We start from the raw sequence: 13,791 nt of genomic DNA, 5'->3' as shown, positions 1-13,791 counted from the left end.
GTATCATCTTTCTACATCTTTCTTTTTCGAACTAGGAAGAATCAGTGTTTACCTTTTCGCGAGAAAAGTGCAATGCGATCGTGATTTATATTACGTAAAAAAAATCTCAATACTGATTAAAGATTGTTAAGCGAATCAGGAAACGATTTGAAATATACTGTTTAATTTATTAAGATCGTTTGTCAATAATTCTCCGTGTAAACTACTGACAAATCTCGTAAAAATCACCATATAGTCTATGATGGAAACGTCCAGTCTAGTAAGCAAATGTTCATGTGTCCATTGTGCCGTTCTGTGGACAAATCATCTTTCGGGGAAATGCTTTCGCCTTTGTCGTCTTTGATATTATACCGTATTCTGGCGTTTAATTACAGGGGCAAAATACACGCTTGATCTCTATAAAAGACCGCGTGCACTCGCATCAATGTTGAGAAAGTGTCGGCAACATTTTGAGACGCTTGATCTCCTCTACTGTTTGTCTTCTCCCAATCTCTTTGTCTTTTCGACGGTAATGGACCTCTCATGATCCTGAATCGAACCAAGACGGATCGAGTTTCACCGTCGAATGTGTAGCATTTGCGCGATCAGTATTGTTTGCTACTTGCAAACCCCCTGTCTTTCACCGAACCGGACATGTAACTTAGCTACGGATGTTTACGAAGGGAGAAAGATACGATCCTATAATTGTTCGCTAAAGAGAAGTAATATTAACAGCGTGGTCTTAAAGTTGTCAAATCGATGAGTTTTATTACATCCAACAGAAAGAAAAGACAATAACAATATAGGTAAACAAAAATTTGATAAAAGTAATAGTTTTTAACTCTATAATATTTTTTTTAAACGTTGATATTGCTGCCTTACCTCAAAAGTCACATGACTAAAAAATATGGTTTTTTAATTGTACCATGAATGAATAAACATTATATATCTTATCAAAAGTGAACTAATTTAACTTCATTAACATAAACGATTGTAAAAATCGTCACAACTCTCTAAAAAAAAAATGGTTTTAAAAAATTCATCAAAAAATTATGACAAGTAAAAGGTTTTTTTAAAAGTTGTGAAACGAAAATGACAAACACAACATTTATTCATGTTACAAATAAATTCTTTTTGCCGATTATTTGATCAAAAATTTTCAAGTGGAAATTTCCTCTTTTCTGGAAAACTTAATTTTTTGGGGTTACTTTTAAAAAGCAAGGGATATATTATTTATATTTAATTGTAATATACATATTGCGTGCGTTTTAATAATTCTTACGAAGAATATTTGAAAGAGGAAATCTGTATTTTTTTTTAAATATCGTGGGAAGTTTCTGAAAGTTATCTATAATAATGACGCCATTGAAAGTTATACCGGTTCTGTTTATCGAAAGTTGAACGAAACTTGCTGAATGAACTTCGACAAACGAACGAAGTTTTATCGGGTATATACTTACAACTTACACTTACACTTGTTAGTTCTATTATTTTACGGTAACTTTCTAATCCGCGTATGAAGCATACGACATTCTGAGACGCGCCTGACCAAAGATATCACAGAATATGTGTTTATCCTTTCTAGTTTTACTGATAGTAGAGGGGCTACCAGAGTTTAATCCGGATTAACTCTGTTCGAGTTTAACACACCGAACGGTGGCACCAACGGTTTCCCTTATCGCCACTGCCCGCACTCTCCTATATCCGACCAATCGAGATTAATTCTTGATTAACAAATCTCGCATACGATATACATTCATTGCGCAACGCGCATGCCGATAACTATCTTTAATTAGTTTCCGTTCGAGTAATTTTCCGGTCACTGAATAGATTACAAACGCGACACATTATCGATACTTCGTGCTCGTGTCCTCGCTGGCGTTATATTATTGAAAATCGTTGTCCATTCGCGGAGATATTTTTTTTCCTTTTTCAATGGTCCCCTCTCCCAAAGAGGATTGTTATTTATTATCTGAGCCTTATCGATTATTGTCCTTGTTTAATTAATTTATAATTTATTCTTGTAGATATTTTTCCTAGTAGAATGTCCCCGATGTTTAGCTTATTCTATGGGATATATTAATTATCGCAACACAAAGAGAGAACGAAAGTAGGAAGGATTTTTAAATGTGAGAAAAGATTTTTTAAATATCTCTTATTCATTCTGTGCGGTACTCTGCAAGTACCGCACAGAATGAATTTCGTTGGAATCAATTGCGGTTTTCGACAAACGGTTTACATCGACGCGAAAATATAATACTAGCACCCCGCAAACTATCAAGATATTTTCACTGCACCGTTTCTCATCGAGTTTCTCGATTAAAACGTTCTAATTTCCCGGTGGTCTACCGGTGCTTGTAATTATTGTCCTAATTGCGGATTGTCTCTCGAAGTAGTGTCATCGGATTCGACCAGGATATTTCTGGCTAGCACCGGCTGTTCTCGCGGAGACACTTTTCGCTCGTTAATTAACTTTGCCCAACAAGCGGACGGAAGTGTAGATAGAGGTTTCCGGGAGGAGAAGGGCGGTGAAAGAAACGCGTGGAATACGGTACTCACCGCTGCATAATATCCATTATCCGGCGAGTAGTTCTGCGTTTAATTTAGTGAATTATGTCGTTTTACCAACGTGCTTGCTACTGAAAATTCAGAAGCAGCGGGCCGCACGAACAGGAGATAGAAGTTAATAAAATGCAAGTTCCTCGAAGGATCGTAAGATAAAGACAAGAGTCTCGAGGGGAAAAGTATGAGATCCCGTGATTTATTAATCCGAGTTGTAAGGGCGTGAAAATAAAGACATTTTATTGACTTTTCGCAAGCATTATGAGAAAAAAGTATGACAAGGACAACAAGAGAAAAAAAATAGCTATTCTTTCTTCCTTTTTCTCTCTTTTTTCTATTTCTCTCTCTTTCTCTCTCTCTTTTGTCAATCGCTTCTGCGACGGCGGTGGCACAGGGATGTATTTCATGAATAGAAATTAGCAATAAAAAGATGGCATGAAAAGAGATGAGGATAGAGGCGTCGAGGTGTAAACTTCTAGATTTCAACGTGGGCGATGTTGTGATAGCACGGTGGTTGGGTAATGTTCGGTATCTCGGAGAACTGCAAGGAAAACGGCAGAAGAGATTTTGAAGCTTCATATACCTATATAAAGTGGCGACTTTCGATTATGTTTTGGAAATCCATGCAAAGTTTATCGCTATCATTCTACTTAGCGAATTTGCTATAAATATAATGATAGCAATAAACATTGCGTGAACCTGGATTTTGTCCTGTATACATTTCCGGCTGCAGCAAATCTAGATCATTTAGCATTTATTTTATGATTATTTATTCAAATAAAAATTCGAAGTTTTTATTTATATATAGGAGAGAATGAGGAAATTGCGAACACATGGGGTAACGCAAAAAGATTTATTCAAAGATTATTTAGTTTAAACTACAACAATTAACATTTATATACCATTATTAGGCCTGTTCGCATTGCTTGAAGTCTCAAAAAATTTTTGCACTTAAAATGAGATAAATATATATTCGGTTGAAGAGAGAGAAAGCGAAGATGCTGAGTATAAAAAAGTACAAACAACGCGAACAGATCTAATATGAATTATAGGTATAAAATAAAACTCATTTACATTACCTCTGCGTGTGGCGGATAATTTCAAATGACAAAGATTTTGTTTTTTATTTATATTGATAATATATGAGTGTTAATTTTCTGCCAGCAACACGGACTTTTTATAAAGGCATTGTCGATATATTGACGGTGAATTCTGGTAGATAAATTTAAATCTGTAAAAAATAAGTAAAGTACAATCCGATTTCCATGATGATGAAAATTCATTGGTAAAGCTTTGACAAATACGCCAGAATTTTTTTCAGATTTTAATCCGAAACAGTAAAAAACGTTGCTCTGTTTTCGGAGACCCTTATTGCTGACGGAAAAGTTAAAATTCCATGTTGCCGGCAGAAGACAATTAATTATCACAGTTTAAAGCCAAATAACTGGAGTATCTCCTTTAAATAAAGACTTCTACAATTGATGCTAAATAATCGTCTGTTTTATTTAACTTTTCCTTTAGGTGTTCGCAACTCTCTCAGTCACTCCTATGCAAACAACGAGTGATAGTGATGTAAACAGCAAGATGTATAACAAGATGAGATTTATATTTTTCTTTAGCCGCGTTATAGCCTGCTTCTCGGACGCAAAATCTTAAGACGACACGATTATCTAGTAACTTGAATAATTATGTAACAAGAGTACGGATTTATAAGAGCTCGTTTTTATCAATAGATTAACTTTAATCTCGTTCAACTTATTCTTTATCTTTTTCTAATTAGAACTAGAAAAGATGAAGAATTAGTTGAACCGAGATTAAAATTAAACTGCATTGGTAGAAACAAGCATAAATGTTATGTAATGCTCCTTTAACGTACAATTTAAACATGATACAAAGGCAGTCACGCAAGGTAGTTGAAATGGCAATAAAATGAATGAATGAAGATGGAAAGCGAGTGAGATCGTAGGTCGCGGTTATCAGCTCGACAAACCGACTAACATATGCGGCGTGTGCCCCAATTATAACTTCTGCCATACATCTCTCGCGGGCGCTATTAAGGATCAGTACTACGACGTCGAGTGCTGGGTGGTGAAGGGAAAAAGCGATGGCCATGGTGACTGTTCACGCATATCGAAAAACGCGGCTGCAGCTCGCACTTCCATGAACGTTTATTACTCTTGCGACGAGTTTTCTCTCAACGATGAAGAAAATAATAACGTCGTAATTTACGGTAACGAGTGCGATGGGACACGCGAATTGTTTTCGCTCGAAGGGAGAAATTACGACGAAGTGTCTAATTCTGAAATTAAGTCTCTCTTTCGGATAGCAACGAATGTGGATTGATAGCAACGAACGTGAGAAGATAGTGTCTAATCTCATTGTCGCCGAGACAAAATCGACTCATGATTCGTTGACGAAGACTGTAACTAACAAGTACTGCGATACGCAGTATATATTCATGTGCTCGACGAGACTTAATTAATGCTACGTCGAGCTACTCAACTCGCGCGAGATACCATTCGCTCGCGTTGAACGCAAATCCTTCAGGAGGTAGAGATACCGACATTATCCTGCTCGATGTTGATGCGGTTTACGATTCCTGCCTTGGCAATTTTCCACACTCGCGAAACACGGGATTGATAATCACCGTCGTTGAATATTTTCCGCCACAATTACGTTGCGTTAAATTCATCTGCGTCGCTGGTTACGCTAGAGAGAACTCCGCAAGAAGCTGCACTTGACGGTTTACTATCCGTCTCTCATCCGTTCTGAGGATGACAACTTCTCGACGAAATCTCGCGAATGACGAGAGCATTCAAATTCGAGGTATACACTTAACATAGTTATGCAAGCTGCGTTAATGCAAGGTTTACGATTCGCGCGACAACCTCTTTCTTGAGTTCTTTTCCTTTCGCGATATCTTTCACATAAAATTAAACCGCTGTTGCGAAAATTGAATTGCAACCTTGAAGGAAAGCGTCGATGTGTCCATGTAAAGCATGTATTTTTTTCTCCTACTGAATAAATTATTTTTGCATTACTGAGAGGGAGATAAACGAGAGTATAAAAGATACGTTTTGGTTTTTCTCATGCAAATTGGTTCGATTAGAGTTGATTGTTATCGTTTGCGGAAGCTAAAATATTTAAATCGACGAAATCTCGCGAACGATGACACAAAGTGCAAAGATATTTTCGAATTTGAGGTAGTATGTATTTAACATATGTACATGCGCAAGTCGTATTACCACAAGGTTTACGATTCACGCATCTCTTTCTTGGATTCTTTTCCTTTCGCGATATCCTTCACATAAAATTGAACTGATGTTGTGAAAATGGAAGTACAGCTTTGAAGAAAAGCATCAACGCGTGTGTATATATATATATATATATATATATATATATATAGCAGCACACATAATTTTTCTTCTGTTAAATAAATTATTTTTGTTGAAGAAAAGGTACTTATTGTTAGGAAAAACAAAAAACGCGTCGGTTTTTCTTACATAGATATGATAAGAATAGACTACACATTTTTATAAAATTGTCACTATTGGTTTAGCAACAGTAAAATATTATACCTTAAAGCATATCATTTTCTCTTTAAAGTATCAAGTTGAAGAGAGATACTAATATGTTCAATTTTTTTAACGGAGATCAGAAAATCACAATCTATACAGTGAATGCAAAATATATTCGAAAAAGAGAGGATTAACATATCTTTAAAAAAAATTTTATTTTTTTAAAAGTAAACATTGACAATTTATTAACAAAGAATAAAATAGGCTATATTTTTTCAATTTATTTTACTTAAAGATATGTGTAATAATTAAAATATATTATCTTAAAAATAAACAAAAATGAAAAATTGTATTATTTGAGGCATAAAGAGTGTTTTATGGTTGACAAATTTAGCTTCCACGGCTGTTCGGTTCTTTGACGCGTCGGTTTTTCTTCCATTTAAATGCTTTGATTAGTATTTCTAGTTATTGCTCGCGTGAAAAAGCTGAAAAATTTAAATCGAGGATAATAAATCTCTTAGTTGGCTGCGAAAAACCTTAATTTACGGTTTTTATTGCTAAATCATTCACGATTGTTTGCGCGATGTTTTAACTTTTCCGTGTGCACTTATTTTTGGATATAACTTTTCTTCGCTTGTAACAGATTCATGTTATTCGCAAACGTGAATATATTTAAGGATATCATACATGAATTTATATATCCGGTGTACCATGCAAGAAGGGTGACTCTGCAAAAAGACATCCAATATCCGTGAGAGTCGACTTTTTTATGCCGACGGGATTGTGAACGCCAATGTAGAATCGGATGTTTAATCACAACTGTACGAGCGTTTACGATTCAATATTTTCTTGGTCACGCGAATGGCGCGACGACCGTGCAAGAGTCGCAATTCTCTCGTAAATCAGACAGTACGTGTTCCTCGATGCCAAACGTCTCAAAATTAATAGCGTGACAGCTGGAAGCGGGACGCATAAACGTGGAAGCGCGTAAAAGTTTGGGACGCAGGACGAAGGTGGAATACTGATAGGAACATACATATGTAGGAAGAGTGCATGTACCTTTCAAACCACCGATATATATTTTAATCAGGCTTGGGAGCCTGTGCTGAAAATCTAACGGTCAAAAACATATATAATACTGAAACTACTAATGACATAAAAAATATTAAACAAATATTCTGTCAAAGCTAAACTGGTGAATAATGGATAAATTTGCCTCTATTTTTATATATATATATATATTTTGCTATAAATATTGATTTTTCTTTCATAAAATTGAGGACCGTCGTAAATATGTATTTGATTGAGATGCATATTAATTGTGCCCCCGCACATTTTTATTAAATTCACGTTTAAAATGCGTTTGTTTTTATCCCGTACGCTTTTCGTCTCGACGAAAGTGATTTGGCAAATTCGGAGGGGGATGGGAAAAAAAGAAGAAAATAGGTTGTCAAGCTGATAGGTTCCCACGTTGGGCCTTTCTTTTACCCTTCATTTGTGGTTGCAACGTCTATAACCCTCGCACGGAAACATTTGCGAGAAGAAAAGCACTCGTTTACGTGAGACTCGAAGAACTATTAACCACGGATAATATCGAAGAAAAATCGTCTGCGATCAAGAGGAAATGTTATCGCATCATGTTAGCGAATCCAGAAATTGTTAAGGGGGCTATTGGCACTTTAAACAAAATTTTTTTAAGGTCAAATATGGAAAGATAGAATATTAAATTAATATTTAAGTTATTATACATTGAAAGATATTATTTAAGATGTATAATTTATAAAACGTTTTATTTGAAATTATATTAACAAAAAGGAATAATATAATGAAAATATGTTTTTTATATTTAGGAATTTTTTAAATTAAAAATTTTTTTTAAATTAAACTTGTGATTAAGCATTTTAGAAATATTCAGAAAATATATAATATTTTATCATAAATATTTTTTAAAAATGAAACTCCAAGAGAGAGGGTATGACTCTCATGGCTCTCCCCGTGGATCCGCTAGCGTTGGGCTTTGACTAAAAATCGCTCATTGAATCTCAAAGCAGTGATTATCGTATAATAATCAAAATAATCAAGAGCCCTTATAAATCAAATAATTGGAATGGAAACGGGCAATAGGAGTCATGCGTAAATATATAATATTTTATCATAAATATTTTTTAAAAATGAAACTCCAAGAGAGAGGGTATGACCCTCATGGCTCTCCCCGTGGATCCGCTAGCGTTGGGCTTTGACTAAAAGTTGCTCATTGAATCTCAAAGCAGTGATTATCGTATAATAATCAAACTAATCAAGAGCCCTTATAAATCAAATAATTGGAATGGAAACGGGCAATAGGAGTCATGCACAGATATCACGTTACGCCAAGTATAATTTTTGCAATAAAGCAGTCGTTTTGAATCGTCTGATTTGTGAAGCTGTGACATATACATAGTATGATAATTTGATTTCAGTTTTTCTCGCGTTAAAAAATATAATACAAAAATCTTTAAAAATTTTTTATACGAGTTGAACGTTTTATATTTCCAAGAGTCGACTTTATTGCTTCCGACAATTTCTCTGTTGAATATATACTTTGCTGTAAATTTCGATTCTGCGTCAGCGCTGCGGTGAAAATTTCAAATACCCCAAAAGGAGAGATCTGAAAAGCGCTCGTTTTCTCGATGCGGTCTTGTGGCGTACAATGATCGCAGATCCTCGCTTTCCTATCCTATGCTTTTTCTGCGCATTACTGTCGAGATACCATACCGTTGGAATGCGGCTTAACGTGTTCTTACGTCGCCGTTCGAAATGCAACGGGCAACTTACCCCCGAGAGAGCAGTGGTCCACCCCTACTCCTCCCTCGCGCCGTGTGGTTTTAGCGTCAGAAGACAGGAGCAAAAAGAAAAGTCAGTCGCGTTCTCTCCCAGCCGGTATTCGAGTACTAGGGCTCTTGGCTCGTATTTCAATGGCCCGCGGTGTTCCGCTGGTGCCGGCTCGTGCTAGGAAACTATACGACAGTAGAAATAAAGTCCTGGTGGAGTTTCCCCGTAACGACTAGAAATAATGTCGACCGGCAGCGCGTCACCGGCGTTTCTTTACCTTCGATAGAAAAACAACGCTGTTAATGAGAGAAGTCTCGAGGTAGGTACCGATTAAATGGACGCTTGTATTGACTGTTGCGCTATATCGAGTCAACGAGTTGTTCGAACTTCGTGAATTTTGTAGAACGCCGATACTGAAAGGACGAACGCTTCTACTGCGTTGGCACTATGGCAATTAAAAGTTTTCTCGATTGTCCTAATTGATATAGTTGCCCTTGCGGCGAAACAGTAAAAACCTGGAAAGACAATAGCGCGTAATTTATAGCGAACATTTATTTATATAGCGTAAATTTTATTCTCTATATATTTAGTACATTTAGTAAATTTGAAGCAACATATAATTAAATAGTCGGGAATAATTACCCCTTATTTTTTGTTCATTGAAAATTAATTATATCGGCACTCGTAAATACTGTGTGTCGTGAATAACTTTATTGTTAAGAATTTATCATTGTTTAGTGTCTAGTTATTTAATGACGTTCGATTATCAACTCTAATTGTAAGTAGCACACCGATAGATGTATGTGATTTAAAAATACAAATGTTAATTACGACAAGATTTAACAATGGATAAAGATAATTACCGCTCAAAATCGGGATTGAAATTGAAATCTACGTGGTGAACTGTCACTGCTCTTTCGTCCACTGGCATTTTTACAGACGCTTCGAATAATCGCCCACCGCGAGAGTAACGGTCCACCTGTCGACAAAATGAAATCAAAAACCATCCGCAGTGCTGCAGTGCCAAATTGATCGTTCTCTATCGGCAAAACTTGTTTCGTTCTTTCGATAGGCGCGCGAATGCTCGAAGTGACGTTTATCACGTATGAAAAGTTTTTCGAAAAATTGCTGAATGTTTTCTAACAGTACAGGAGTTATAATGACATAAAAATGACGTCAAAATAACTTCAAAATTATTATTAAAAATTACTTTTTCATTAATAACGATTTATTTTAACGCCATTTTGACATTATCGTGGCTTGTTGTTCTATTTGAATCCTTAGAATCGTAAAAGGGGCAACCGCATTAAGAGATCTGTTTTCTGTGGCTAAACTAGTCACTTTTGGAACTTGAATTGAGATAGGTATATGTTTGATATTTGGCGGAAAACAGAATTCTACTGCAGGAGTAAAAAAGACTTCAGGTTGTAATCGAGAATGATGATATTACAGAATTCTGATTAAAAAGACAAGTACTAGACGAAAAACTGGTGGCCAAAAAATATTTTCGCAAGAAACCGCTCCGGAAAGGGGGAACCCTTTGGGTGAATCGAAAAACTAGTACTTGTTCTTTTTTTTGTTTTGAAATTCGAATTATACGGATAATTTTTTTTTCATTTTTTTTCATGATGTCAGTTCTTTCTCGATTTGTTTACGCAACGATAAATTGTCAAACAACCCTGGCTTTCTCGTAATTCCTATATATATATATTACGCATTTTGTTAAAGTATAAATGTACGTTCCGGGTATACCGTAACGTTTGATCTCACAGCGTTGACATGCTGGTAACAGCTCGAATTGCGTTTCATACGATAAACAACTATGCGCTCGTATTCATTTCCAATTAGCTCGAAATGAAAATTGTGATATAATGACAATCTGAGATAATTAATTGCAGTCAGTATCTGAAAATTATACAAAAAATGTACTAATAATCTATTATACAATAAGAAAAGTTTGTTAAACTTTTCACTGTCTTACTTTTTTTTATTTTTTCGCAATCTCTTATTTCTAAATTTTCATTATTTTGTTAATATATAATACCTTCATGTAATCAAACTCGTAAATTAGAATTTTATTAATACGCTCAAACATGAAATTGAGTAGAGCGGACTCTATCTTATTGCAACCGATAAAAGAGGTTGATTAATCGATCAATTTCGCGCGATGGATTTATTAATACTGTTTTTTGTAAGAGACGGCCGCTATGTTCGCATTCTATCATAACCAATTTACGAACAAGACAATACACCGTGTTTGCAGCGGCGATTAATTATCCTCGTCGTCGATACGCGAATTTTTCTACTTGCTAGAGCTCTCGATTACTCGATCTTCGAACTAGAAATTTTTCGTTTTTATAGAGCTTTGAACGAACAACAATCAATTATCTCGAGCGCAAGATCGTTGATGGCTGGATTTTCGCATTTCCACGTTAATGTCTGTACTATTCCAACTTATGTACTGCTCATCGTGATATTCTTTGAAGTGTATGTTTCTTTTTCATACAACTTTTTTATAGTTTTCTATTTTAGGATTTAATCTAAAAATAATAAGCTAGATACAGTAAAATTATTTTATGTAAACTTATTAGATAACATAAAAATCAGATTTATAATACTAGAATTTATAACATTAGAAGAATTAGATTGACGATCTCCTTAGAAGAATTGTTTTAACGCCAAGCATACATTTTTCGTAAATGACAAATAGAAAGTAATGAAACGTATAGATAATTATATTTAACATTTTAACGATAATATTACTAATTTATTGAACATTTAAAATCATAAACTTGTAAATAAAACATATACGAATGTAATTCAGACACAAGGAAGCCAAATTTATTTCAGTGGTCCTTCTAAGTCAATTAAATAAAAGTTCAACCATCTTATATGTATAATTGAAATTTTTTTTATTAAAAATAAGAACATGAAAAATGATAAAACATCACAAAAGAATATCACGTGAAAACAGTTGAAAAGTTATAGCAATTTGAATTTCGTGAGGAGCCACACATTGGCTGCCTCGGTTCTTCTAGTGTTAAGAGATTAAAGGCGGAAGCATAGAGTCTTGCATAAGAAAATGAACCAATCAAACTTTTTTAATTCCTTCCTTTCCATGAAATAAAAGATTTGGATTGATTGATTTTCTTATGACTTATGCGTTATATAAGAATCTGTGCTCCTGTCCTAACCCTTAACGTAGGTACATATTGATACAAGACGGTTCCAATCAGCTAGCGTAAACATTTTCGTACACCTCAATTAAATAAATCGTATTTGCGTGCATGTGAAATGACAAGTAAAAGGAAAGAATAGACAACTTGAATATGTACAAGAGACATGGAATTTAAATACGATTATATATTAATACACAATAAAACGCCATATTCTAAAGTCTAACAATTAAACAGCCCGTTCGCTGTTCTACGCTGATCGCACTGTTGTGGCCTGGGAATTTAATTTCAGCAGTTTGCTTGTACCGATATGTTTTACCGCTTTTATCTTGATGGCCGGGTTAGTGTTCTGATAGCGTCCGGGGTATAGCAGCTTGATACATCTTCTAACCGAAAAACTCGTTTAAAATAATTTGCTTAACTAACGAACTTTCCAGGGATCACGTGCGGAGATAAGAGAGCGCGGCTACACATCGTAAATATTTTAAACCGATGTCACCATACGTATTACGCTTAGAGCACTCAGGTCGTCCTCGTTAGAAAGTTGCTGCTGCGGACGATCTTATTTCGCGATTAAACTCGAGCACATCTCCACCGTTGGTCCAGCGACCAGTACCTCTCTGTGGAAGGAAAATAGTTGGTCGCGTGTTGTACGCGATGTTTAATCAGTAGGCTAATGTGCGGAAACGCAGCATCATGACGCAGTGTGTGGCGGTGGATAGAGGAAAAGCGTTTGGCGTGTCGGCGTGACATAGGGGATTGTGCAATCCATCCTTTTGTCATGCATCGACCGCATCGTTACGCTCGTCAATCCGAGAGTGTTCGCAAAACAGGGTCACAGAAAGGACGAAGAGCAACAGAGAAGAAGAGTGCGGGACGGCTTGCACGGCGATGAAAGCAGAGCACAAGAGCAGCCCTCGAAATTCGCATAGCTCTTGGAGCGTAAAACGTCACGTGGTCTAGCTTCGCTTAATCCCCTCCAAACTGATTTCATCAGTGCTTTTCCTTGTGAAAGACAAGTCGATGGACCGGAAACGATAGAGAGCGAGAAGAGAAAAAGTCACTCGTCTGGATTCATTCGAATGAACCGATAAGTATATTATTTGACCACAAATTCTCGCAACAATAATGCCACCATTTCTCTTTATCGATTAACTGGAATTTTTTAACTCATGAGAGAGAGAGAGAGAGAGAGAGAGAGAGAGAGAGAGAGAGAGAGAACATAAAAGAGGAACAGGCGGCAGTGTGACCTGGCTCGGTGCCACCAGATAACATACGGACTTTTTTGCGATGAACGGCGGTAGGCATATAAATGATTATTGGATTAAAAAAATGCGAAACAAAATGCAAAATACGATAGTTAAAGACAAGTAGAGAGGAAACGTCCTAAATATATATCATTGCATTGTAATTAAATTTAATTTTATTTGCGTTAACTAACATTTGTAGTAGTAACATCCGCTTTACGTCGCTTTTATGAAGCGACAATCGCAGACAAAGCTGGTAACGAAGTACGAAAATTGACACACGTAGTTAAAAGATAAATAAACAGTTTACTGAAATCTCCCTACACGTATACAGTAACCAATATTTACCGGAATGAAATTTAGAACACCGATGGTATAGAATTGAACCATCACGTGTTGGGTTGTTGTAACAGCAATTTATAAAACAACGGGTTTGAAAAGACACATTTATAAACGGTTTTTTTTTTATTTATTCCTTTTTTTACTTTCTTACGCGCT

General features: G+C 35.7%; 1 protein-coding gene across 1 annotated transcript in view; it reads left to right on the top strand.

The window, feature by feature from the left end:
- Mitofilin (inner membrane mitochondrial protein mitofilin) overlaps nt 1–13,791 on the top strand; it is a gene marked incomplete at its 3' end in the record, with an annotated part of 39,936 nt that overhangs the window by 13,306 nt on the left and 12,839 nt on the right. The gene's annotated exons all lie outside the window — the stretch shown is intronic.

The sequence above is a fragment of the Trachymyrmex cornetzi genome, unplaced genomic scaffold (assembly GCF_001594075.2).
Source record: "Trachymyrmex cornetzi isolate Tcor2-1 unplaced genomic scaffold, Tcor1.1 scaffold156, whole genome shotgun sequence".
Taxonomy (NCBI): domain Eukaryota; kingdom Metazoa; phylum Arthropoda; class Insecta; order Hymenoptera; family Formicidae; genus Trachymyrmex; species Trachymyrmex cornetzi.
This window is presented reverse-complemented; position numbering and strand designations above follow the sequence as displayed.